This window comes from Bidens hawaiensis, unplaced genomic scaffold (genome assembly GCF_021521415.1).
Source record: "Bidens hawaiensis isolate Kalapana, Puna unplaced genomic scaffold, B.hawaiensis_p1.1 tig00022513_1, whole genome shotgun sequence".
NCBI lineage: Eukaryota > Viridiplantae > Streptophyta > Magnoliopsida > Asterales > Asteraceae > Bidens > Bidens hawaiensis.
The window spans coordinates 350993-375969 of record NW_027493506.1 but is presented as its reverse complement, the minus strand read 5'-3'; the positions used below and the strand labels follow the sequence as shown (position 1 = coordinate 375969).

At 33.9% G+C, this 24977-nt stretch overlaps 1 pseudogene across 1 annotated transcript; it reads right to left on the bottom strand.

Moving 5' to 3' along the window:
- Positions 1-6100: 6100 nt before the first annotated feature.
- Positions 6101-14615, bottom strand: LOC143565726 (ABC transporter G family member 22-like; annotated as a pseudogene). The gene is made up of 10 exons (XR_013141118.1): positions 14254-14615; positions 9663-9730; positions 9112-9348; positions 8630-8785; positions 8329-8512; positions 7764-8066; positions 7247-7534; positions 6880-7164; positions 6592-6699; positions 6101-6496 (listed from the first exon to the last, which is right to left on the bottom strand). The product of XR_013141118.1 is annotated as an ABC transporter G family member 22-like (transcript).
- Between the last annotated feature and the right edge of the window lie 10362 nt (positions 14616-24977).

Sequence of the window (24977 nt, the reverse complement as noted above, 5' to 3'; positions counted from 1 at the left end):
TATGGTTTGATAATAAATTGTTTCACAAATAAATGAGATGTTATAACCCGGTTTAAAAGCTAGATGGTTTGATAAGACCCAAGACCCGTTTATTTTTTTTCTATGAAATTGGTTTTTTAATTATAAATAATATTTATGAAAGTTAATAATATACTTATGGTCTGATGAGACCCAAGACCCGTTTATTTTTTTTACTATCAAATTGGTTTTTTAATTTAAATAATATATATATCTTTTTTAAAATAAATAAGATATTATTTTTTATTATATCCTATTTTATAGGATTTTTACATAGATAATTTGGTGAGAATAATTTTTAATTTAATAAAATGTTATAACCCATTTAAGGAAAATCTGGGTTTGGTAAGACCCATACCCATGAATTCGGGTCAAATGCATGAGAAGCCTCTATTTAAAAATCAAGCAAATCTGGTGACTCCAAAAAAAGGGGGGAGCGACCACATCGCGACACGTAGGATTTTTATGTCTTTATTTATATAGATTATAGATTGTAACTATAGTATAAAAGAAGAGTTTGGTGCCACAAAGTGGACTCTTTATGTTTTGTATATGTATTAATGATTTTGAATGATGGAATAAACATTGTGTTGGTTGGGTGGTTATGTTGGTAAATGAGAGTGTTTGTTCCGGTTTGTTGCCCAAGTTCGAATACTTGATGCCACAAATTATTGTTTATGTTTTTAATTGTGTTATTTATGTCTTTTTATGTTAGAATGGTTTATCTTTCAATATTAACTTTGCAGTGGACCAAATAGTTGTGTTGTTAGGTGAAACCGACCGATTTTGCGTTCAATCACCTTATTTTGTTTTAGCATCGGTACAGTAACGATAATTGACAAGATACCAATTTTGTTTTTATTTTTGTTTTTTAGTTTCGCTATCGTAACAAACGTGATAAAAACTGGCCAAATTTGTGTAGACTTATCGTCTCAACGCTCGGGTACCAAAGCCGAGCTTTCTGACCGACGTCACCTCATTAGTCCACCTCAGTTTTAAATTATTTTTTGATTTAGTTTTGATGTCATAGCGCACATAACCAAAACTGACTGAATTCGTGTCGATTTATCGCCTCAAAGCCTAAACCTATAATGTTTGGGTTTTACTAACGTCTGAGTTTTACTAACATGCCCGGCGCAACGCGCCGGGTAAAATACTAGTTATATACGATTACATACTTTTGGTGTCGGGTAGTGCCTATTGTATCATTTGGCGGCACTGTAGTTGGTCCTTAAAATTTGGGGTATTTTTGTTATAGTCCCGGTACCGTGACAAACATTACGAAAAACGAACGAATTTGTGTAGATTCACTGCATTTTGTTTTAATTTCGGTATCTTAACCAATCTGACAGAAATAACTTGATTTGCATAGACTCACCGCCTCAACTTTCAGGATCGGCAATGCTCGGATTTTCCCAACGCCCAAGTGTAACCAAGTGACGCCACTCAGTTGATCCACCTCAAATTCGCGTCAGGTCACGACCACAACACGCGTATATTATTTATATTTGAAATATGTTAAATTGTTGTATTTGGGTGTGAACGAATTTGTGGTTTGCTTTATTTTTGGGGTCGTAACCCTATACCAACCGAGGTGTCATCAGTTCTTACCGCAACGCGTGTTTTTGTTATGTTAATTTGTTGCATCTGTGCGTTAACAAAGTTTTGTTGGGGGTTTTAGTACTGATTTCGTAACCCAGCACCGATCGAATTCCTCTCGACTCGCAGACGCACTGCACGATTTGATAAGTTATACGAGTACGTCTGTCAATAACCTCAACTCAGCGCAACACGTCGGGAATCTTCCTAGTAAATAACATAACATGACATTTTCTCATTTATTGTATATAGTATAGATTAATTATTATGTTAAATCGACACAATATTTAATTTTGTGAGAACTTTATGAGAAAAAAAAAACGGGTTGGTAGACAAAAAATATAAAATTTACTATGTACCTTTTGTTATGAAAGTTTGTTTCTAAAATACAATAATTTGGAAGTACAACAGCCAGCGACTTTGGAATTTTAGGGTTACTATTTGTTATATATACACACAACGAACCCACCTCATTTGGTTATCAAATTTTTTTTTTTTAATTTGCATTCTCCTCTACCACTATAAACATCTGAAGTCTTGATTCATCATCTAAAAATCTTGAAACCCTAACCATCGGTAATGATGAATGCTACTTCTCCATTAGCTAATCAACCACCATCACCTGCACACTTATTTTCACTTGTTTCATGAAAGGTAGTTAGTCATGTTTCTCATTGTTGTTTCCGAACTTCAAACCCTAGCATCCCCACGTCCTTTAAAGATGATACAAAGTGTTGGAAGCAAGATGATCAAGAAAGTCTTGGACTTTATCAAGAAAGTATGGGATAATGATCGAAGAAGTGTTACACACTGTTTTAAAGTCGCGTTAGCCATAAAATTCATCTCCTCGATTTTCTACGTGTACCCACTATATGAAGGTGGCATAAGTGATTCGGAATCATGGTCGTTGCCGAATCTCTGGTGGCCTAGATAAACCAATTGTTAAAAATGTGCTTCTTGCTTCTCTGTTGTCTTAGTAGGTCAAAATTCTCTCTCTCTCTCTCTCTCTCCTTTCATCATTTGTTCATTGATTTACCTTGTAGGTTACTAAGTCACATTGATATGATTGTTGGCCCACAATTTCCATTGCCACGTGTTCGAGATTCATCCTGAGTATCAAAAAGAGACACGATTAAGGGGCTCTGGTGTTTAGACGGGCTTTTACCTTCGTGGCTATGTCGAGTCAACATGTCGATTAAAATCACAGGGGTGGCTCACCAACACGTTTCGAAAATCTATTTGGGTGCATTGACACCTTTAGTTGTCTCCATGATTGTTTTCCTGATGTGGGTCGGTGAAGATCTTCATAAGGTTCATATATTTTTTTTCTTTAAATTTTTTCAAATTTGATTGCATGCATCATTAAATTGAAATTATTGAATGTTGTATATATGATTTTAGGAAGAAGGGGGGGGGGGGGGGGGGGGGTTGAATACGATAGACTTGTTTGTGAAGGTAACAAGCTATCACTTGACGATTATAAAAACATCAAACACACTACTGACACAATAATTCCAAAGTCTTATGTGACTCTTGGCATCCACATATCACCAACAACAAATATGATTGAAACAACTTGAATATGAAACATGATATTGATCTGCGATCAAGAACACTTTGATTGTTAAAGAAGCACGAACTGATCCATTTTGGATGTGAAATGTTCTCTAATGATGAGGAATACAACCACACTCATCTTCTTTGACACATCTCAGATCTACAAAAACAAACAAACCCGTTAAAAAGGTTTCAAATACCGAAGTCTCCAGACCACCCTTCGACTCTCAGGTCAGTCATTGATTCATTATAAATATAAATGTTTCATACGGAAGTATGAGTATAACATTATGTACAGAGACAGAGAGAGGGAGCTTTTTGGGGGTGATGAATAATATGGTGAAGATGGGTGCATCATCTTGTACTATTTATAGGTGGAAGATGAATTTAACCCTAATGGGTCTTTCTCAAACTCGGTTTACCCAAATCAGTATATATGGACTGGGCTTAACCTATTGTGTGTTGGACTATTTAGGATGATACCTTTACAATTTCTATGAGAATTCTTTTCAAGAAAGCTTGACTATAGTTTGGGAGGTGATTTGGCAAATGAGCATCATTCAATTTAAACAAGTGGCAATAATCTAGAGAAAATTTGTAAAGTGTTGTACATATTCACATAAGGAATTCTAGATTTATTCTAGACTAATGATACAATATATTTGTATGAAGCTCTAAAATAATCCTAAATGATAAATTAATTATTTAAATTTGATTACCAAAATTTTTAGACCTTAAGTAGGTATAGTGATAGTTAAGATAATTATAATAAATACAATTTATTAATCCGAATTACAATGCAAAAAGAAAATAAATTAGTAAATTACAATCATTTGGAAATGAAAGTGCTACAACTATATGAAACGAAATTGCATGAAATATATAAAACCGAAAAATGGCTTAGGATTCGTATTTAACACGAATTTCTTAAAACCGATTGCGGAGCTCCCAAGAGAATCCATATGTTTCTCATGATACAACAGCTGACGTGGTGTATACTGTCAGGGAGGACACGAGCACTTGAATCAACTGGAACTTGAAACTCAAAAGAGAGGTAGAAGGAGATGAAGGTATTTTGAGAATCTCTCAAAAAGTCAGTCTTCTTGTTTATAACAAGTTAAGTTAGTGGGGACGTAAAAATTCTTAAAAAATTGATATAAAAAATACTAATACTGAACATTATTAAAAAATTGATATAAGTATTGAAAGCAAAACTTCCAGTAAAATATGGTACCGTACCAATATCGAAACCTTACAAAGTTGGTACTGAATTTGTATCGTGTTATGTGCTCCTACTAAATTCCCTTTCTAGTTACGGTTTTAACCATATTCCTCACATTTAGTGTTTAGTTCCTAATTTCTTGTTCTTGTGATCCTTTTTTAAGGAGTTTAGGCTTCATATGAATGATTTATGAATGAAAGTCTGAAAATCTAATATCTATATCTTCTGGTTTCCTTCAACCCCATTCTAGTTCAAGTTATCTAAATCCAGGATACGCATCATGGTACTCGTTTTGGTGTTTGCTCATCGCTAGCGAGTATTCGGTCGGAAACATTAGAAAGGTAAAAGAATGTGAACAAAATAAACTTAAAAAATCAGGGAAATAAAATTTATGTTTAGCTGACAGAAATTTGCAAAAAGAAAATGAAAGAAAGAATAAAGGGTGGAATACTGGAGTTGAAACCCGAGTGGAAATATGGGAATACGTGTCCATACTAGCTAAGACATGACCATTTGATGTCTACTTCCCTTCAAAGATTATTTAATACAAAAATATAGATATTTGGTGGAGAGAAAAAAAAGGACATATTAGCAATCAACCCCCCCCCCCCCCCCCCCCACACCACACACACACCAAAATCCATCAATTCTAGTATAGAATGTAGAACTTTGTAAAATGTATATGGTTATCATTCCGTATACGAATCAATATTGTTTGTTTTACCCTGGTTAATTAACGGTTATGTCTTTAGTTACCCGGCGAAGGTCTCTTATCCTTGAATTTCCCGCATTATCAAATGTGGTATGTGGAGTTTCCTTTATTTCACTATGTCAACGATAAAAGTTGTGTAACGTGCCACATCCACAAAGGACTCATCATCATCAATGTTGTCCACCATCTTTGACATCATGAATGACTAATAACGTACATTTGTGATATTTTCCTATCGCACCATTTAATATTATTCACTTAATGCATGAGAGACTCATAGTGTTGTCCTCAATTACCCTAACGGAGACTTCATTTGAGGTTACACGCTCTGGAAATTCTAGTGCCCAAGAATGTTTAAATTATAAATTAAGCTCTAACATCAACGTTTGGTACATGTTGAACACGCTCAACACACTAATGATTTTGAGGTCGAACATTTCTTATGTTTGTTCTCTCTTTTGTGAACGAACAATTAAGGTGTGATAATCAAAGTGTGAAGAAGTGTCAACGAGGGAGGGTTAAATAAAATATGTATGATTAAGGATGTGCATCTCTTGTATAAGAGTATGATACCGGTAACTTAATTTTTGTAAGGATGTTGTATACATGTAAATGAGTGTTTTGAAATGATCATGTGTTAAATTAATTGAACATTATTAAGTATTGTATAAGCTTACATATCTATATTTTTAATAGATTTTTTATGTAGCAATGTCATACATATATCATGATGTTTATTGAACATATACTTTAGGATTAGGAAATATATCTATTAATATTATTCATTGCAATCATCATTATGATAACTAATGATACAAACTAATATATGTTAATTTGTAATAAAATGTACATAATAAATATATTCACATAAATTATTAAGTAGATAATTAAAATTATCAATATGTCTTTTGAAGTTTATATGCCTTGCTGGATCTTGTTTATATCATCCTAAAAGTCCATACATAGATTACTCTTCTTACTCTCAATTATGAAAATCAACAACATTAACATCCATGATTTGACTTTTTACAATTATGTTACACTTTTCTGGAGTGTGATCTCACAAATTCATACCTTATGTCTGAGATTCGTCTTCCGGTTATTGTGACAACCTCTCCCTTCCTTTGGTATGATTGGAAATTTTTTTATAATTTATGACAGTTGACCATCAAAAGTCAACCAATCTTCATCCTCCTCAAAGATAAATATGCCAAAAGACGGTAACCGAAAACCATAATCCCAAGTGCAGTAGCTTCCTTCAAACCACTGTCTAGTTTTATTCCATCAATTACAGGACTAATAGTTTCATACTGCACTTTCAAAAGTAATCTGTATGTGTGATAGTTAAACGACAAGTAACGTAACCACGCTATGAATATAGGAACATCCTGCAGACATAACATCACCTAGTCCATTAATTTTTTTTTTTTGAATATTTTTACTTTTTGATTATTTTTATTATTATTATTAATATCTGTCTTACCTTCACAAAATACCCACCGGCTAACATGAAAGCCATTACCGTTACAGAAGCCAAAGTCGTTGCCTTTTTCAAGTCGGTCAATGTCGCCCCTATAGCCAACCCAAGCCCCTACATTATTATTTAACCGTGAGAACCTGTTAGCAGAAAACTCAAGGGACCCACCCAATATCCTGTTAACCAATGGGATCAGATAAAATACAGCTAACCAGTGAAAGCTGGATTCGAACCTTGAAGGTTAAATAAATCATATTTGAAGTTAAGGTAACCATGGTTAAAAAAATGGTATACCTGAGCTGCAACAATGCATAGGAAAACAATAACCATGGTTAGGAAAAACGACTCAGCGGTTAGCCTTAAGCCCGCCATGAAATAAACTACAAGGAGAAAAAGCATTGGGAGAAACAAATCAAGTGGAAGGTCACTTGTTGTTCTTGCCATAAAATATGCACTTAATCTGTACATATCAGCTGCTCTTTCTTTGTTTAACATCGCTCGTTCTTGAGGGAACGTGAAAATTGCGGTAAATACTGGAAAAAACGCCCAAAACACAGCAATGAAGAACAACAACCCTGCCTGCAAGACACAAATACAAAATATTTAAAAAAAATAATTAATTACATTTATATATTTTTTTAAATTGGAAAATGTTTTGTACTTGATTATCGAGTTCTTTGGGGCTATGAACTTGTGACTGCCACCATAAAAGTCCCAAAATAACCGCGGTCACAAGAACTTGTGTGATTCTCAACCAACTGAAATAATCATGTTTTCTTTCTTTAAGTCCTCTCCGAAACAATATAGAATATTGTTCTCCCCAGCTAGCTCCCCATTGCCGCTTCATTGACTGAACATTTGACTTTATATCGTCGTCAAGTGGTGCAGGAATCATAAGCTCCTTTTTTGTTTCGTCAGCCACTCGTGTCTCGTAGGCCTCCACCAAATACTGTAATAAGAAACCCGAAATATTTATAACAAAAATGATTTTCAAAATTTTGATATGTAGCATGCAACATTCTGCATAATATGATGTTGCACTGTAGTGCGTACAACATGCTACAGTGCAGCATGGTGTAGCTGCACTGCATCATGCAACATGTTGCATTGTAAGTGCAGCTACACCATGCTGCATTGTAGTATGCAGGATGCTGCATGATGATTGATATATAACTTACATCATGTACAACTGCCGGTGTTGGTTTCCCGCTTTTTGTTTCTCTTTGTGAATCTCCTACCAAGTCCTCTAACTCTGGAGGAACGGAAACTTCATTCATGTTCCCGTTTGCAAGATCTAACAAAAACTCGGCGGGATTCATGGCAATTAATGGAGAACATCCTATTGATGAAAAATATACCATAGCTTCTGATGCTTTCCCAAAATACAACAAATTTCCTTTCCCGAGTAGGATTAGTTTATCGAATTTGTGGAAGAGTCGGCTCGATGGTTGATGAATTGTTGTAATCACTGTCTTTTCTGTCTGTAATCAATAATAAAAGAATGGAGATCATGTGATTAAGGATTTAAGAATATATCGAGTTTTTTGAGTCTTTTCGGATTGTGTTTCATCTTAAATGAATTAAATAATATAAAAAACCAAGTTTTGGGTTGTTATGTCTAACCCATTTAAAAACAGATCGTGTTCGAGTTGACCTGTTTAACCCGTTTAATTAAATAGGTTGACCAGTCAACCCGGTAAAACTAGAATAAGAAATTAAAAATATATATTTTTATAAGCATACCTCAGCTATGTCTTGTATCAATTCAATGATCCTCAAAGCAGTTGTTGAGTCTAAGCCAGATGTAGGCTCATCAAGGAACAAGAGAGACGGGTTGATTATTATTTCGAGTCCAATACAAACACGTTTTCTCTCTCCACCCGAAACACCCCGAACAAACGAGCCGCCTATCACGGTATCTTGACATCTGTTAAGGTACTAGGTTAATCTCTAACTTAGGTACTATGAAAATATAAACTTACTACTTATACTTTGGTGTGGTTATAACTATTTACAGATACCTATAACGTTTAGAAAACTTTACCTTTCTAATCCAAGTTCACGAATTACATCCGATGCTCGTTTTTCTTTATCTCGTTTGGTTAATGTCTTTGGTAGTCGTAAGAGAGCCGCGTATGTTAATGTTTCCTTCACGGTTAGATGAGGAAATAGGACATCGTCTTGAGTCACAAACCCGATCCTGCATAGACATTTTACTAAATGCATTCATTTTTCGTGTTTCAAAACTGATTGTCTCATTGTTACACTATGAGTGTCACAACTATAAGGAGTCATTTACTTAGTTTGTTAAGTGTCATTTATTCAAGGGTAACATAATACTTATTTTCCCTGTTGACAACTTGACATGATGTTAGATTTTAATTAACTGCCTATATAAACTGTCTATATATTATTTATAATAGTGCCCTCAAACAATAGATAATAATTTTTTTTTTTCAAATAATAAAACATATTTGTATTATTAAAACTTTAAACAAGGTAATAACATCCAAAAAGAACACAGACCTGCTCTTTAAGAGCTTAGAGTATGGCTGGTCGTTGTAGGTGATTGAACCCTCGGGATCAGGATCGGTTAGCCTGCCTCCGAGTAAGCTTAGAAGTGTCGTTTTTTCCGCTTCCTGAGGGCCCCATTAACGCCAAAACTTCCCCGGGATTCACTGCACCACTTATCCCATTCAATATATCCTTCTCTACTGTTGATGTAATTCCTTTTATTACTATCTTGTATGACACTTCCTTAAACTACAGAAGTACATATCATATAAAAACAAGTAAATATATTATATAAATGATTATACGACTTATAATAACCAAAAACGCACGACTGAACCCATTTTTTATTAGTTTATAACGGTTTAAACTAGTCTTGTACACAAATATCATGAAATATGAGACTATGTACAAGACTAAACCTGTTTAATAATTGGGTCGTGTTGATCTCATACATAAACCGACATCCTTCCGTGTCCATATGAGAAATTAATCTGTTTGCAAACACGGGTTTGAAAGTGGTTACATGGTAAATGGTAAACATGTTAACTTATAGAATTTGATACCTTTAAAAATACCGGCAAGGTGGGTTCGGTTTGAAACTTCCTACGCGAGCCGGCTTCGATGTCTTCAACTGTTAGAAGCATATTAAAGTCATATATGTGCTACCAAATCATGTTTCAAAATGTTAAATTCTAGCATAGTTTTGTTATTAATTATCAAATCCATGTCAATTATTGTCTTGATGTGGTTTTAACCTTGTAAAGATAAAAAAAATTGTAAAGAAAAAGTAATCAGTTTAGTTATTGTAAAGATAATCATAATAACTTCTATCTAATTAATATATTATAACTTATATATTGTATCTAAGCAGTTTAATCACCCTTCAAAATTGTGTAATTTGGCATGTTTATAAAGAAACTTTGTTTTCCCGGTTTGGTTTTGAGTTTAATAATAATTAAATGTGGGCCCACACAAAATAGAGAGGGAGAGAGACTGAGAGAGAATAAGAGCATTCTCATCCGGATCTTCATCCTCATTTTTATATTATAATTACACTACAAAACACTAAATTTCTCTTTCATGTTCAATTAAATAATATTACTTTATACCTTTATCATTACAGTTTTCTCTCTCCAATACTCACAACCAATCAACGAATATTAAAAAATAAATAGGGACAAACAAAGTTTCTCCAAATTTACAAAAAAATCACTACATTTTCTCTATCCACCCTATAATTTACACTTACAACCACTCCAAAACTCACCCTATAATTTACAAACTCTTCTCACAATAATATAGAAAATGGAAGATGCTCTAAAAGGATCAAAATTTTGATCCAAAATTTGATGCATATAATGGCCCACTTTTTAGATAATAGGGTCCATTTATGTAGACAACAAAGTATACATGGGCCTGTTCAAGTAATCCAAGCAGCTAGCCTAGCTTAGAGGTGCACAAATCAGGTATTAAAAAAACTTAGGTTCGGGTATGGAACCGGGTTCGGATATGATCGGGTATCGGAAAATCGGGTATTAGCAACACCCGGGTCCGGTTCTGGTTCGGGTCCGGGTATTGGCTTGAAAAACCATACCCTATGTACCGGGTTTGGGGTCGGGTATTGAACCAGGTTTTCAAAACCCGAGTATCTGAATACCCTATTTCCGGGTATTGAAAAAACCCGTTTTATGGGTTTTGAATACCCTATTTTCGGGTATTAAAAAGAACTCTTTTTCTACAGTTTTTTTCTATCAACGGGCATGCTTTATTTTTTTATCCTAACTCCATTTTTTTTTTGCATATAAACTTTATAGTTCATTCAAACATATATAACTACACAATGATATAAAAAACATATATTTTATGTGTTTTCAGTTGTTGTTTGGTATATCAAAAAGTATTGCTCTTAACAAGTATTTATATATATATATATATATATATATATGCTCCAAAAAATATCCGTTGGAGAACGACTGTAAATCTGTGGGCAGTCGCACAACAACAGGTGCACAAACACTAATATCTGGGTATGCAAAAAACCCGGTTCGGGTTTGCAAAAAACTCAGGTTTCGGGTATAACTAGAACCGGGTTTCGGTTCAACATTGAAAGTCGTACCCTACGGGTAGATTCGGGTTCGGGTATTAAAAACCCAAGTTTAAAAAAATCGGTTTCAGATGTTCTTCGAGTCCTATTTCGAGTTCAGGGTTTTTTTTTTCACCTCTTAACTCTAAGCTAGCTGACTTATAGTTGTACTAGTATTGTACTACTATTACGACGTATGATAATTATTTTTGGGATAGCTTTTTAATAACTTTTATTGTACTCTTTAAAAATATTAAACTTAAATGTTTTTCTTTTGTCAATTAGTGTTAAAAGAAGATAATATTACTTATATGACAAATTGAAGATCATGATTCATGACACAACAACTAAGAGAGGATATCATGGCACGTTTAGTACAACTCTCTACGAGGTTGAAAAATAAAAATTTATTTTATAGGTCGAGAAATCTGCATTTTGTCTCTCTGGTTTATATCGTCGTTAGACGGGTTAACCAATGAAAAAGATTTGCGAAATATGGACCACTGTGAAATTTGGGCGGGTCAGTCTGTGCCCATCCGTTAAATATTTTCGTTAAAGGCCGTTGAGTTGAAGGGTATTTTAGACTTTTTACAAATATAAATTTGGGCGGTCACATCTGTGCCCCTCTGTTAGTTATTTTTTTTAAAGCTTGAAAAAACCAGCTTGCCAGGAAAAATGACAGTCTAACCATCGGGTATTATCTTTTTCCTCCTTCCTCCATACTCTTCCCCCTTCTCCATCTCTCCTTCCTCCTTCTTTCCTTCATTCGTTTCTTACCCAACACCATCACCTACATTTTCCCCACAATTTCCCCACTATCTATATATATACACCACACTATCACCATCACCAACACCATCACCGCCATAAACAACACCATCACCGACGCCATCTCCATCGCAATCTCCATCTCCATCACCAACACCGACCCACGCCGCCACCACCGACGCCGAGCCGCCATCCCCATCCACATCTGACGCCGCCATCCACCGTCGTACAATGGTTTTCGTGTTTATTATTCGGTTCAACTGTTTAATCGGAGTCCCTCTTGCATTGAGTCTCCGAATCCGGTTTTGGATTCGGAGAATTTCCGTCCGTGTTGTTGTTAATGTCGCGGGTCAAGCTCGGTTGGCGTTCCGTAGAACGTGGAATATCGACCCGCTGTGTTCGGGGTCGGGGTCGACGCGTAAAATCCCGAATATTATAATTCGGGTGTTTTGATATATGTGTTTATGTATCGTGTTTATGTATTGTGTAATATATATAAAAGAATGGTTGTGTTCATTGTGTGTTCGGGCTCGGGTTTGGAGATAACTATAAAACGAGTCGGTTCGGTGTTTTCGGGCGTATAGTTTACTAGAAAACGGCCCGTTTTGTCGTTTTTGAGCTAAAATTTCAATAAAAAACGACCCGTTTCGTCGATTTTGAGATAAAATTACAATAAAAAACGACCCGTTTCGTCGTTTTTGAACGAAAAGTTTACTAAAAACGGCCCGTTTCGGCGTTTTTGAACCAAAAGTTTACTAAAAAATGAGCCGTTTCTTCGTTTTTGAACGAAAAGTTTACTAAAAAACGAGTCGTTTCCTCGTTTTCGGACGATAAGTTCACTAAAAATTGAGCCGTTTCGTCGTTTAAAAAAACGTTTTAAAAAGGGACCGACTCGTTTGATTTTTTAGAAAAAAAATGGCCGTTTAAAAAAGCCGATCCTTGTAATATACAGAATATATACAGTATATATATACAGAATATATATACAGACTATATATATACAGAATATATATGTATATATACAAGAAACATGCATATATATATTTTCAATTCAAATGCTTAATATATATTACATATTGTGTAGTTTTATTAAATGTTAGTTCAGTTCAATTGGTTGGTCTTGTGTGTTATTAAACTAGGGGTCGGGGGTTCGAACTCCACCCTTTACACGAATTCTTGGTATTTAGTTTTACGATTAATTATAGGCTCAGGGGTAAAACGGTAAATTCAACGTTTTTTGGTCAGTCAACTGACGGCAAGGAGACAGACTGACCCGCCCAAATATCCCAATGGTCCAAAGTTCACAAAATCTTTTTCAGTGGTTAACCCGTCGAACGACATATAAACCAGGGAGACAAAATGCAGATTGCTCTTATAGGTCTAATGACATTTATTATGGAATCAATTTAAAAACTCATATATAGCTAACCTTTTATTGGTATTTTTGAATTAAATTCATTAGTTAACCTTATTACTAATTACAAAAAATAAAATAAAATAAAATAAAATAAACAAAAATAGAAAATTAAGAAAACAACAATATTAATTGTTAGGTCACTTTTATCTGCCTTTTTATTCTTTTTCCAGCCAAAAAGTTTGATAATATGGGACCATGTGAATAGACAATTGCAAGGTTATCTTCATTTTCTTCTTACTTCGATGAGTAACCCTGCCCTTAACGCAATCTTTTGAACCAGGTTGGCATTTGAACCGATGCCTTTACTGGTTCAAACGATCAATTAGCTTGAAATCAAACCAATCGTTTTCCAGTCATAAGTGTATGTGTTGTGGGAGACTACTAGTTAAAACGTCACATAGACAATAACCACTAACTAAACAATCCTTAATGTATTGTGAGCTAACTAGAAATTAAATAAAAAAGAAAAAGAAAACTTTGATTTATGCATTTGAGAATGAGAAAAAGAAAACGTCACTTATGTCATTCAACACGTTAACACATTAATAATCAACCCCCCCCCCCCCCCCGAGCGGGGTGGTGTGTGTGACGTTAACATGCCTACTTGACATGAAAACGCCCTAGACGTTTGTCCACAAGGTTTAGTCAAGGGAAAACAACTAATTTGACCATGTCACCACTTTATGTGCAAGGACATGTGGCATTGCTTTAATTGCTTGTATTTTAAGCCACTAAAATCGATTGGTGTTTTAAATCATCCACTTTATGTCAAGGACAAGTGGCCAAGTACAATATCACATTCACATTACTTTCTAGTCACGTCATGCATGTTTTCTCATAATGTAAAGTTATATGATTAATAAAAAGGTTAGAAAAAAAAACTTACGTATATCATCACCACTAAAAGTTCTTGAATCAGCAATATCATCAGGAGGCATAGTGAATCCCGTGAACGAGAACGAAAATCCTAAGCTCGCACTTGAAGCTCGGCTTAAAGCGGCCCCACTACCAACCTCATCTAGTTCAAATTTCATTTGATCACTTCTTGTCTTTCTAATGTGTGTGCCACCACCACCACCACCACTTCGTCCTGGTGACGCGAGCACCATTTGTCTGCTAGACTTTCTGAATGGGACCCAACGCTAGGGGTGCCGCCATTTTCTCCACCACCGGAGGTTTCACTTAACATTTGGGCTAGTTGTCGGATTGTGTTCTCCATAACCCTAAATTGGAATTTGGTTTCTCCATATATATTTTCCCTATTTTGGTGATCAACAATAACATGTCAATGACATATTATTATAAAACACAATAAGATAAAGAAACTTAAATGACCAAAAAGAAACTTTAATGAAAAACTGTTTGCGCTTGAAAGAGTGTTTGTATATGAAAGGTTCATGTTTATATGAACATGTTATCTAACCTCTTCTTTAAGTTGTTGAAGACAAGGCACTAGTTAAACGAATATAAAAAGAAGTTGATTGTATTGTACCCTAAGACATGGTGTAGTATGAATATCATAAGCTCTTTACTTACCAAGAAAAGGAGTCAAAATGAGGGAGAGAGGAGACCAAAGTGAAGTTGAGTTCACTTGCTTTGCTAAGGTAGTTCCAACTATATATCTCCTTTTATATCAAAAATAAGAGATCCATTATAATCAAGTGCGAAAAGACTCTATTGCCCCCACTCTTTACATTATTTTAAGACAAGAAATGAAATCATAACATCTATGATTGTGAAAGTAAGTTTAACACGACATAAATGTATAGATGTTGATAATAAAACATCTATTGTAACGTCTTGTGTCTAACATAGCTGTATTTTTAACTTTTCAATCACAATTGCCCGTACACGTGTTAGTGACTAAATAATTGTTCGATTTTGGTTTAATAAAACATCTATTGTAATATGTTACGTCTAACATAGCTGTATTGCTAACTTTTCGATCACAATAGCCCGTACACGTGTTAGTGACAGATTAATTGTTCGATTTTGTTTTATGTTTGCGTTCGTTTGACGAATTGGCAATTTTGTTTTTCGTGATTAGTTTTAAGATCGAATAGTTGGCTTTTCGTACTTTTAGCATTAAATTTGGTAGTGATGGGTGTGTAGCCTATGATAGAGATGAAGGTAGAAAGGTACATAAGCCATGGATCTCTTAGTATTTGCTTGCCCTCATATCATGAGGCCTTGATTCATTCTGAAGCTACCTTTTTCTTAGGGTACCAAATATATTTTGGAATTTTCCTTAAAATCATTGCAGATACACTCATACATCATCATCATAATTAATTTATCATCATTATCATTTATTTCTATTAATTTTATTAATAGTCAGATTTTGAATACTAATATTTGAGTGATTGTTTCTAAACATAACTTGTTTTTTTTAGTTTTTTTTTAATTGTTTAAATACCAAACTTATTTTTTGTGAAACAAAAGGTGAATGATTTCTATAAAGTGACATATACAAATCTTTTATGAAATGACACGTGAATTGCCTAATGTTTTCACCTTTTTTTGACCTACTAATATTTCTAGAAAAGAAAGAAAAGGAGGTATCTTTTTCCCTCTAATCTTAATTCTAACCTCTATGGGTTAGAGGTGCACGAACCGGGGATTTTCAGGAATCGGAATAGGATAGGAATCAGTTTTGGGTATGGTCAACAAAAGTCAAAATAGGGTCCGGGTGGGAACCGGTTTTTGGGTATAGTCAGGTATTTGAGCGATTTTTTTCGGGTTTCAGGTAGGGTAGGGTCGGGTTTTGACCAGTCCGGTTCCGGTTCCACCAGGCCCGGGTCGGTTCCGGTTCCGGGTATAGTTATGGGGAGAAACCCAAAGCCCAGTCCGTACCCGCGGGTAGGGCAGGGTCGGATCCAATTCCAGGTAGAACCACCGGGTTAGGTCCTGAACCGGTTTTTTTGTGCACCTCTATCATGGATGATCCACATAGAGAGAGGTAATGATTTGGTTTGAAATGGATTTTGGTATTCTTAAAGGTTTCGGATATTCATACACCTTTTGATCTATTCAAACACTCATCCTATTAATAGTATGAAATCAATTAGCTAACCTAGAATAGGGTGATGAAACACACACCAAGGGGTTCAAATGTAACATCCCAATATCCAACCTAATTTTGCTCTATTAGACACCGTATAAAATACATGTAATTTTCATATTTGTGATAATAACTCGTTATCCTTTAAATTGTTCAAAATTTAATTAGTAAAGTAACAAACTTAGTTTAAACAACGTACAAAAAATCATGTAATCTTATTCTGACTAGTTTTGTGGTTACAAGTCACGATATTAAAATGCATTAACAATTTTCTTTTAAACACAAATCTAACTATACTAAAAAATTATTATATTATTTTTGACGAGATTTGAACCTATTGAAAAAGCAAAATTTTATCCAACACATTGGTAGTTACTATGCCTCACCCCATGCCATTGTAAACAAGTAGAGATAGCTTAATATGCAATAAATTTGGGTTAACTGACTTTTTCGTATTTTATTGGCATGCTAAATATATATAACTTTTTTTTAAATAAGTATGTTAATCTTTTATGATATTAATACTATTTAATATATATGAAAATATGAAACAGATCAAGATATCAGTTTTAACTTTTAACAATTCATCTGCTCACATGTCTAAATATCTCGGTAGAAAAACTAAAAACAAATAAATATTACATATATGATATAAAATACAATATTTGATGTATATGTGGGTAATTCTTGGTGTCACTTTGGGTAATCAGTTTGGAGATTACTTAATAACATTTTCAAACTCACGCGTTAGAAAATTTTATAAAAACTCCATACATAGTCTTGTATCCAATAACATAAATAAGAATGCGCCAGTTTTCAGATTTCTCTTTGAATTCTCATTTTTTTAACCGTCAGCAGGTGATTCACCTTCCATGTTCTACTTCTACACGTCTCAACCAAAATATACATATGAAATTTGTAAAACATAGCCTTTAGAACCATTTTAATTTGAAAAATAAGAAAATGTAACGTTTTAGAGCATCTTCGATGGTTTATGTTGCACCTTTGAAATTAAAAACAAATGATATCTAAATTCCAACTCCCATGTGTCTTTTTGAGTTTTTTCACAACACAAACATTTAAAATTTAAATCAACGTTAATTAAGCAAAGGAAAATGTTGATGATGAGATAACGGTTTGAAACAAAAATGGATAATAACTACTAGAAGAAAAATAAAAGTTTTAAATTAGGTTAGTTTAAAATCTGATATAACATCTATTTAATCAATAACGAATTTGTTGCATTTGAATGCTCTTAATTTTGGTACGTAGAATGGACAAGTGGTAGACCAACCAATTTGTTTGTTGTTTTATTCTGGGGTTTAAGGGGTGATGACAAGTGGTTACTAATGAGCTTTTGGATGGTAGTGCCAAGTGCCAACCCAAGAATTTAAAGTATGCCGTTCTTCAATTATTTAAGACTAAAAAAAAAGTTTACTCTTTCTTCTTCTTGGAAAGAAGATAAAATAATTTATTCTTGAATACGTTTTCTGAAAAACGATTCTAACGAAAACTTATAAAACTCTTCTTCAAATACGTTTATTATGCATAACTTGAAGCTTAAAAAAATTGTTTTAATACTAGCGAGAGGGGTGAGTAGATCATTTTTAACTTTAGATATAATTTGAAGGATTTATTTTAAAAGAAGTTGATATAACAAGTACGTAATTTATTAAAGATCGGAGAATAGAATGATGTCTAACACAAAAGCATCACGATGTATAGTCATTAGTGTCATAGTGATTAGTGACTCCGATGAAGGTTAACAACTTTACCGTACGTCCACTCCTTAGTCACCAATCATGTGTTAACTATCATCTTTTCCATTCAAACTCGGTAGAGAAACACCATTACATAGGAGCGTAGCTAGCTTTAGGGGAACGGGTTCGGCCGAACCCATACAAAATCTTGTTTTAGTGTTATATATTAGTGTACTTTGACATTGAACCCGTAGAAATTCCAACATCGAACCTGTAGAAAACCCAGATCTAAGTGATAAACAATCGATTGTCCGTCCCTCAAAAATTTCTAAACCCATAGGAAAAAATTCCTAGCTACGCCACTGCCATTACAAACATTTCACTAACTTGGAAACTCAGTAGAGAAACACTGTGATAAACGTCTAACTAACTCGCTAATGATCACTCTGTTCTCTTTTGAGGTAGAGATGATCTGGACTGCTCCCTTTTATATTATATTTCATAAGGGATCAGAAAGATTAGAAGAGGTGTTTCCAGGGGCGGAAATATTTCTTCGCTACCCCTGAAAAAATATAACGTTACCCATCTTTGTTTAAAGCCCAACCAAATTAAAAGTTAAAACATTTAAAGCCCAGCCAAGTTAAAGCCGAAACTAAATAAAACCATTATTTGTTGTTCTCTTATGCTTGGGTGATTGGTTTAGGCCGAACATCAACATTCAACAAAACAAAGTTTCATTTAATCATCGTCCACCCCACGTTGCCCCGACCCCCTGTTTCCCTACTTCACGTTGCAGTCGAGTAGCCGATGACCGGTGATCCCTCAGTTCCTCTTCCATTGTTCGACTTCTACTTGTTCAGTTTAGGTATTCTTCTACTTTTATCTAAAATTGTAATTGTTTAATTTTTTTATAAATCGTTAGTTTGAAATTGTTATGGGCTAAATATTTGAATGATTGATTATATTTTATTGGATATTTGAATAATAAAATTTGGAATTGATTAGAGATTTATGGTTTATGTGTAAATTGAAATTGATTATAGATTTATGGTTTATATTTGTTTTTAAAAAATTAGAGAGATTGGAAGATGAAACGACAAAGTCTTACTCGCAATCCCTATAAAAAAATTCAAGAAAATGATGATATCGATCCAACATCAAGTTCAAAAAAAATATTACATGAAATACGGTAAAAAGAATTTGATTATTGTATACAATACGGTAAAAAGTATTCGTTTACATTGTATGAAATATGATAAAAAAAATTTAATGTTTGTCCTGAGATTTTCGTCTAAATCCGTCACTAGGTGTTCCAGAAAGTAAATTAAAATATTTGATACGATTTGAAGTTTTTGCTCTTTTCTTGCTTGCTTAACAATATTCAGTTATACATTTTTTATGATAGGGAAATTTAAAAAAAAAAAAAAAAAACGGGTCATCAATGGTTTAAAAGCTAACTCAATCATAGATAAATCATTCACTAAAAACAATTTAAAAATAGGACACGAAAATGATATTTAAATAAAAAGATGGATTTTGTTAAAAAGCATGCATGTCGGTGAAATTGGTGCTAGGTATAGTGTCATGAGCATCATGCATGTCCTTTTTTTTCCTTTACAAACTAGAATCCTAGATTGACACGAAGTATATTTATCTTTACAAAAAGTGAAAAAGAATAACAATACCAATAACACTCCCTCCGTCCCATTACAAGTGTCATAGTTTGATTTTTTAATTCTTTCTTGTTTAACTTTGACCGACAATATTTTTGTTTGTGTTATATAATATTTGATGTAAAATATATGAATGGATTTGATGTAAAATATATGAATGGATTGGATTTTAAATGTATTTACATTGATATAATTTTCATCAAGTATTATATGACACGAACAAAATTATTTACGGTCAAAGTTGCAAAATAAAGACTTGAAAAGTCTAACTATGACACTTATAATGGAACGAAGGGAGTATTTTTCTGGGATTTCCACGTTCATAATTACAAATTTTTAGGTGACCTACCAATTAAAGGTAAGGGTTTAAAGCTTTATAATACAAAAAGAGAAAATATGATAATGAATTACAATTCGTTTATAATTTTGAGTTTTATTATAACTTTGGTGAACCGGTTTGTATTGAGAAGTCTTTGAAAACAACACATTTTGATTTTGCAAACTGATATTAGAGAAATTAACAAATATATGTATAGACCTTATAATCATCGTATGTATATATATATATATATATACATATATATATATATATATATATGATGATTACATTAAATTTCATATATGTAATATTCCCAAAAGTTCGATTCAAAAATGACAAGTTAGTAAACTAAAGGGGTTCAAAAATAAAAAAAAAAATCCTGATTTATTGACCCATCGCGATAAGCGATGGGCATAGCCAGAGTATCGCGATGGTCCTTGATGACACATCAACACGTGTCACCCGGAGGTGACACGTGGCATACAACGCGACACGTGGCAAAGGGTGGTTAAGACGGTGACACGTGGACACGTGGCACTCTCCGAGTACCGTGTGTCATCGCGATACGCGATGACCAAGAGGAAGGTTCCATCGCGTATCGCGATGGGACCAAATTTCAGCTATAAATAGGACGTCCCATGGCTTATTTCCATCACACCACCCTACTCTCTCTCTATATACTTTCTCTCTCTACCTCGATTTCCGTGCCACCGACCCGAAAACTATAACCTCGTAATCCGCATCATATACCGATGACACCTCGAAGTTCGTAATGATAATCCCGACGACCGGCACACCTCGTTTTGCGTGCCGACCTCGAAACGTGGAACGACCTCGTAAACCGTGTCGACCCGAGACGACCCAACATTCTGCCTCGAAGTACGCGCATGACCCGGCGACTCCCGAACGTTGCCTCGATTTGCGTGCCGAGGAGTTGTTGATCAAGATTCTCATTATACGTGCAAGCGCCGAAGTGCTGCCCAAGAATCTAGATAATAATAAGCCAAACAAGGTAACAGTTCTGTTCGAATAAAATATTAATAAAATAATAAAGGCTTAGACCCTAGTCGAAGGTATAGCCTAGACCTTGATCAAAGTATAACAATTAAATAAAATTTCTTTATAAATAAGAAATACAAAATAGTATCAACAAAGATTATATTAAAAATATAGTTTCTTTATGATTAAGAAATTTAAGCTTTTACATATAAAGGATATAGTTGAAATGTTTAATGAAAAGTAAAAGTTTATGAACAAAGGTTATAGTTAAGATATTGTTTCTTTATTTTTAAGAAACATAAGACTTAACATAGAAAGGTTTTAGATAAATGACGTTTCTTCTTGAAAAAAAAAACGTATCATAGACATTTCGTCTTGAAGAAGAAACATGATACATGATAAGCAAATAAAGAGAAATGATTCATGTCCAAAGTATTTTATACAAACAAATAATCAATCAAGGTTTAAGCTATCAAAACCAGACCAAAGGTCTGTAGCCGGATTAACAGACGATCCGGGTATTTATATAAACGTATTTTATTATAGGTCAATCATTCATTCATTCACAAAGGTTTTCAAACGAGATCACCACATCATTCACAACAGACAGTCACAGGTGAATACGTTAAACCTTTTTCAGTCAAGATAAACGGGTTGTTTATCTCAAACAAAGACAGTCAAATAAAGTTTTATGGGATTACGTGATCCCTATTAAAATACAAGATAGAAAATAAAAACAACTCAGACCGAGTACACATGTGTCTGGATCCAAACTAATCAATATAGTCTATCAGTCAAGGCTATGTGGCTGCAGACTAGATGTCATAATAAAAGTTCTCCAAAGGGTGTCAATTCCCGGAGAACCGTAATTGTGTGTGTATGGCAGTGGCACAATCCCAGAAATAATAGACGTTTCTGCTGAGATTGTTTCATGAAAACTGTCTTGTCAGTCAAAGAAAGATTTATAAAATATTTTTAGAGTCAACGATTCACCAGCATATCGCTGACGTATTTCCCCCCCAAATATTACAGGAAATAAAGTTAGCACAGGTAGCATGGAATTATAGCCAACTCATGGATATAGATGCTCGCAAGGTAGAGATGGCTCAATATTTTAAATTATTAAAATATTGCAAACAATATTTAAACAAAGTTTTATAAATAAAACAAAGGTTTGAAAATCAAACTCTTGAATATTTATTATTCGAGAAGCTTTATATTAAATCAAATATTTTGTTATATTTTACAAATAAACTAATGTTTCAAAATATAAATTAATATTTTATTATAAACTAAAGATTTCCGCTAAAACTCTGATATATTTTCAAAGCAGGTACCAACTATTGGTCACACGCCTAGGCCCTAAGTGCGGGTGTGACAGGTTGGTATCAGAGCCATCGATCTTAGCGAATTAGGTATTTAATCATACCTAGGCTTCGATCAGAAATAAGTTTATAATAATCATTAGTATTCAAAATAGGATATCAAAGAAACAATTGAATGATTAAAAATTAAATACGAATAAAACGTAACAAGTACGGATAAGATAGAGAACGCGCTCCTAATATAACCTCGTGCATATGTACGATCGTCAATCTAGCGAAGAATTCGTTAAGCTTCGATCAGGTAAAGGAAAAGGCTACATGGGAGCATCTTTTCTCCCAATTCCTGTATCTAGCGACGAAAGTTCATACCAAACAGCAATGGAGGAAGATTCGGATTCGTTTGATTCTAACATTTCGCTAGCCCAGATTATTCCAAATCAAAACACACATGGAGACGTATCAAGTAGATCCAAGATACCAATGGTGTCGAAAGGAAAGAAAGTAATGACTTATTCAAAAGAAAATCCTCAGGGACAAGAATATTATTCAACGATGCAAGATCTATACTTAACCCACATTGAAGGTGAAGGTCAGAACATGGAGATGTATGACATTGAAGATGATCCAACTCATTATGAAGTCAATGTCACCAAACTAATTGAAGCAATGGATGCTAAGGAAAGGAGAAGAGAAAAGAAGAAAGTAGAAAATACCAAGAATGACAACCAGATCAAGAAGCTGATTATTCGATGAAAGAAATAAGAATTCTTAATAGTTGTAAACAATGCAATTGTAATAAATGTCGTGCAATCTTGTAACAACATAAATAAGAGATGTATTTAAATTTTCCTGAATTTGTAATATATCTTTTAAAAGAATTATGTCAAGAAAAGATTTCACAAACTCTCAAAGATAATTCTTCCAAGTACCTCTGGAAGTAAGAGAGTAATAACTAGAAAATAAAGAAAAGGTCCAGGTGGACAAAAATTAAAAAGAATGATTAATCTAAACACTTCACGAGACAACTAGCAAGGATTAAATGAAATATGACCTAGAAATAAGAATTATAGAAATTATTGGGGTCTATTTGTACACAAGGTATGTACTAACTATTTCAAGAATGCACAACAAGAAAGTATTGATGCCTCTCAAGAATCCCATCGATTATCATCGTCAAAATACTTGGAAAATAATAATTATCGTTTCATACGATTAGTTCAAACATCAAGTTCTCGAATAAAGAATAATTAGAATTGCGTCATTACAAGACGAACAATCTCAAAGAAAGATTAGAAAGAATCCTCCCGAAATGCAATAAGCTTAATTAAACATTTCATAAACAAATCAATCTTTTGCACTAACATCAAATGTCACACATCCGTTGTAACCATTCAATCATTAGTATATAAATAAAGAATTTCTATTCTGTTTACAGAATGTCGAATCCAAACAATCAAGGGAATAATGATGAAGCTTCAACTCACAGAAGCAACAAGGATACAACAAAACCTGCACAGGATATTCCCGAGCAGTATCTGGTCAAAATCCAAGACATGATTCATAACGCAATGACTTCTTTCATCGATGCAATGAAAGAAGGGTCACACAAACAAAAAATAGAACATTCAAATAAATCATCGAGAACTCATCCGTATAAGAAACATTCTCATCATGAAGAAAGTGTTCATAGCTCCAACGCTGAGAGCAAACTCAATCGTAAATTCAAGAAACAACTAGTAATTCAAGGCAGTAGTTTTAAGAACTTCAAGGAATTTGGACCAAAAGAATTCTATAGCGATAAAGGTGCCATATCAGCTGTACGATGGCTTGAAGAAATCGAGTCCATTGTTATCATCAGCAATTGTACTGATATTCAAAAGATTCAATACTCCTCTCAATACTTTAAAGGTGAGGCTTTGGAGTGGTAGAATACACTGATCATGTCAAAGGGTAGAGAAACTATGTACCAATTGAAGTGGGAAGAATTCAGAGAACTGGTGTTACGAAAGTTCTCTCCCATGCATGAACTCGAACTTATTCAAACTAAGTTTTTGAACCTCAAGGTGGAAGACACTAATCTCAGAGAATACAATACTAAGTTTCATGAGTATTGTAGATTAGTACCACATTTGGTAATACCCGAATCAAACAAAGTAACCCGCTACATTTGGGGTTTACCTAGGGAAATTAGAGATATGATAAGATCTCATTTGCCTCAAACCGCTGATTTAGACATGGAATTAACCGCTTATTAGAAAACAACCTGAAGTTCTAAATTGAAGGTCAAAGAACACATAGTGAAGGTCAAAGTACACATAGTCTGTATATCAATAAAATCCATGTATGTGTTTATACAAACATCATAATGTGATGAAATCTTAATACAATTATTTTCATTTAGAACTAAGTGGATTAATGTGCACACCTCAAGATGAGTGGGAGAAATTAAAACAAACTTGTCATGACATTCTTTTGACAAATATTTGTTACATAAGTCAAAACATTGTTCATACATATTTTGATATGATAAATC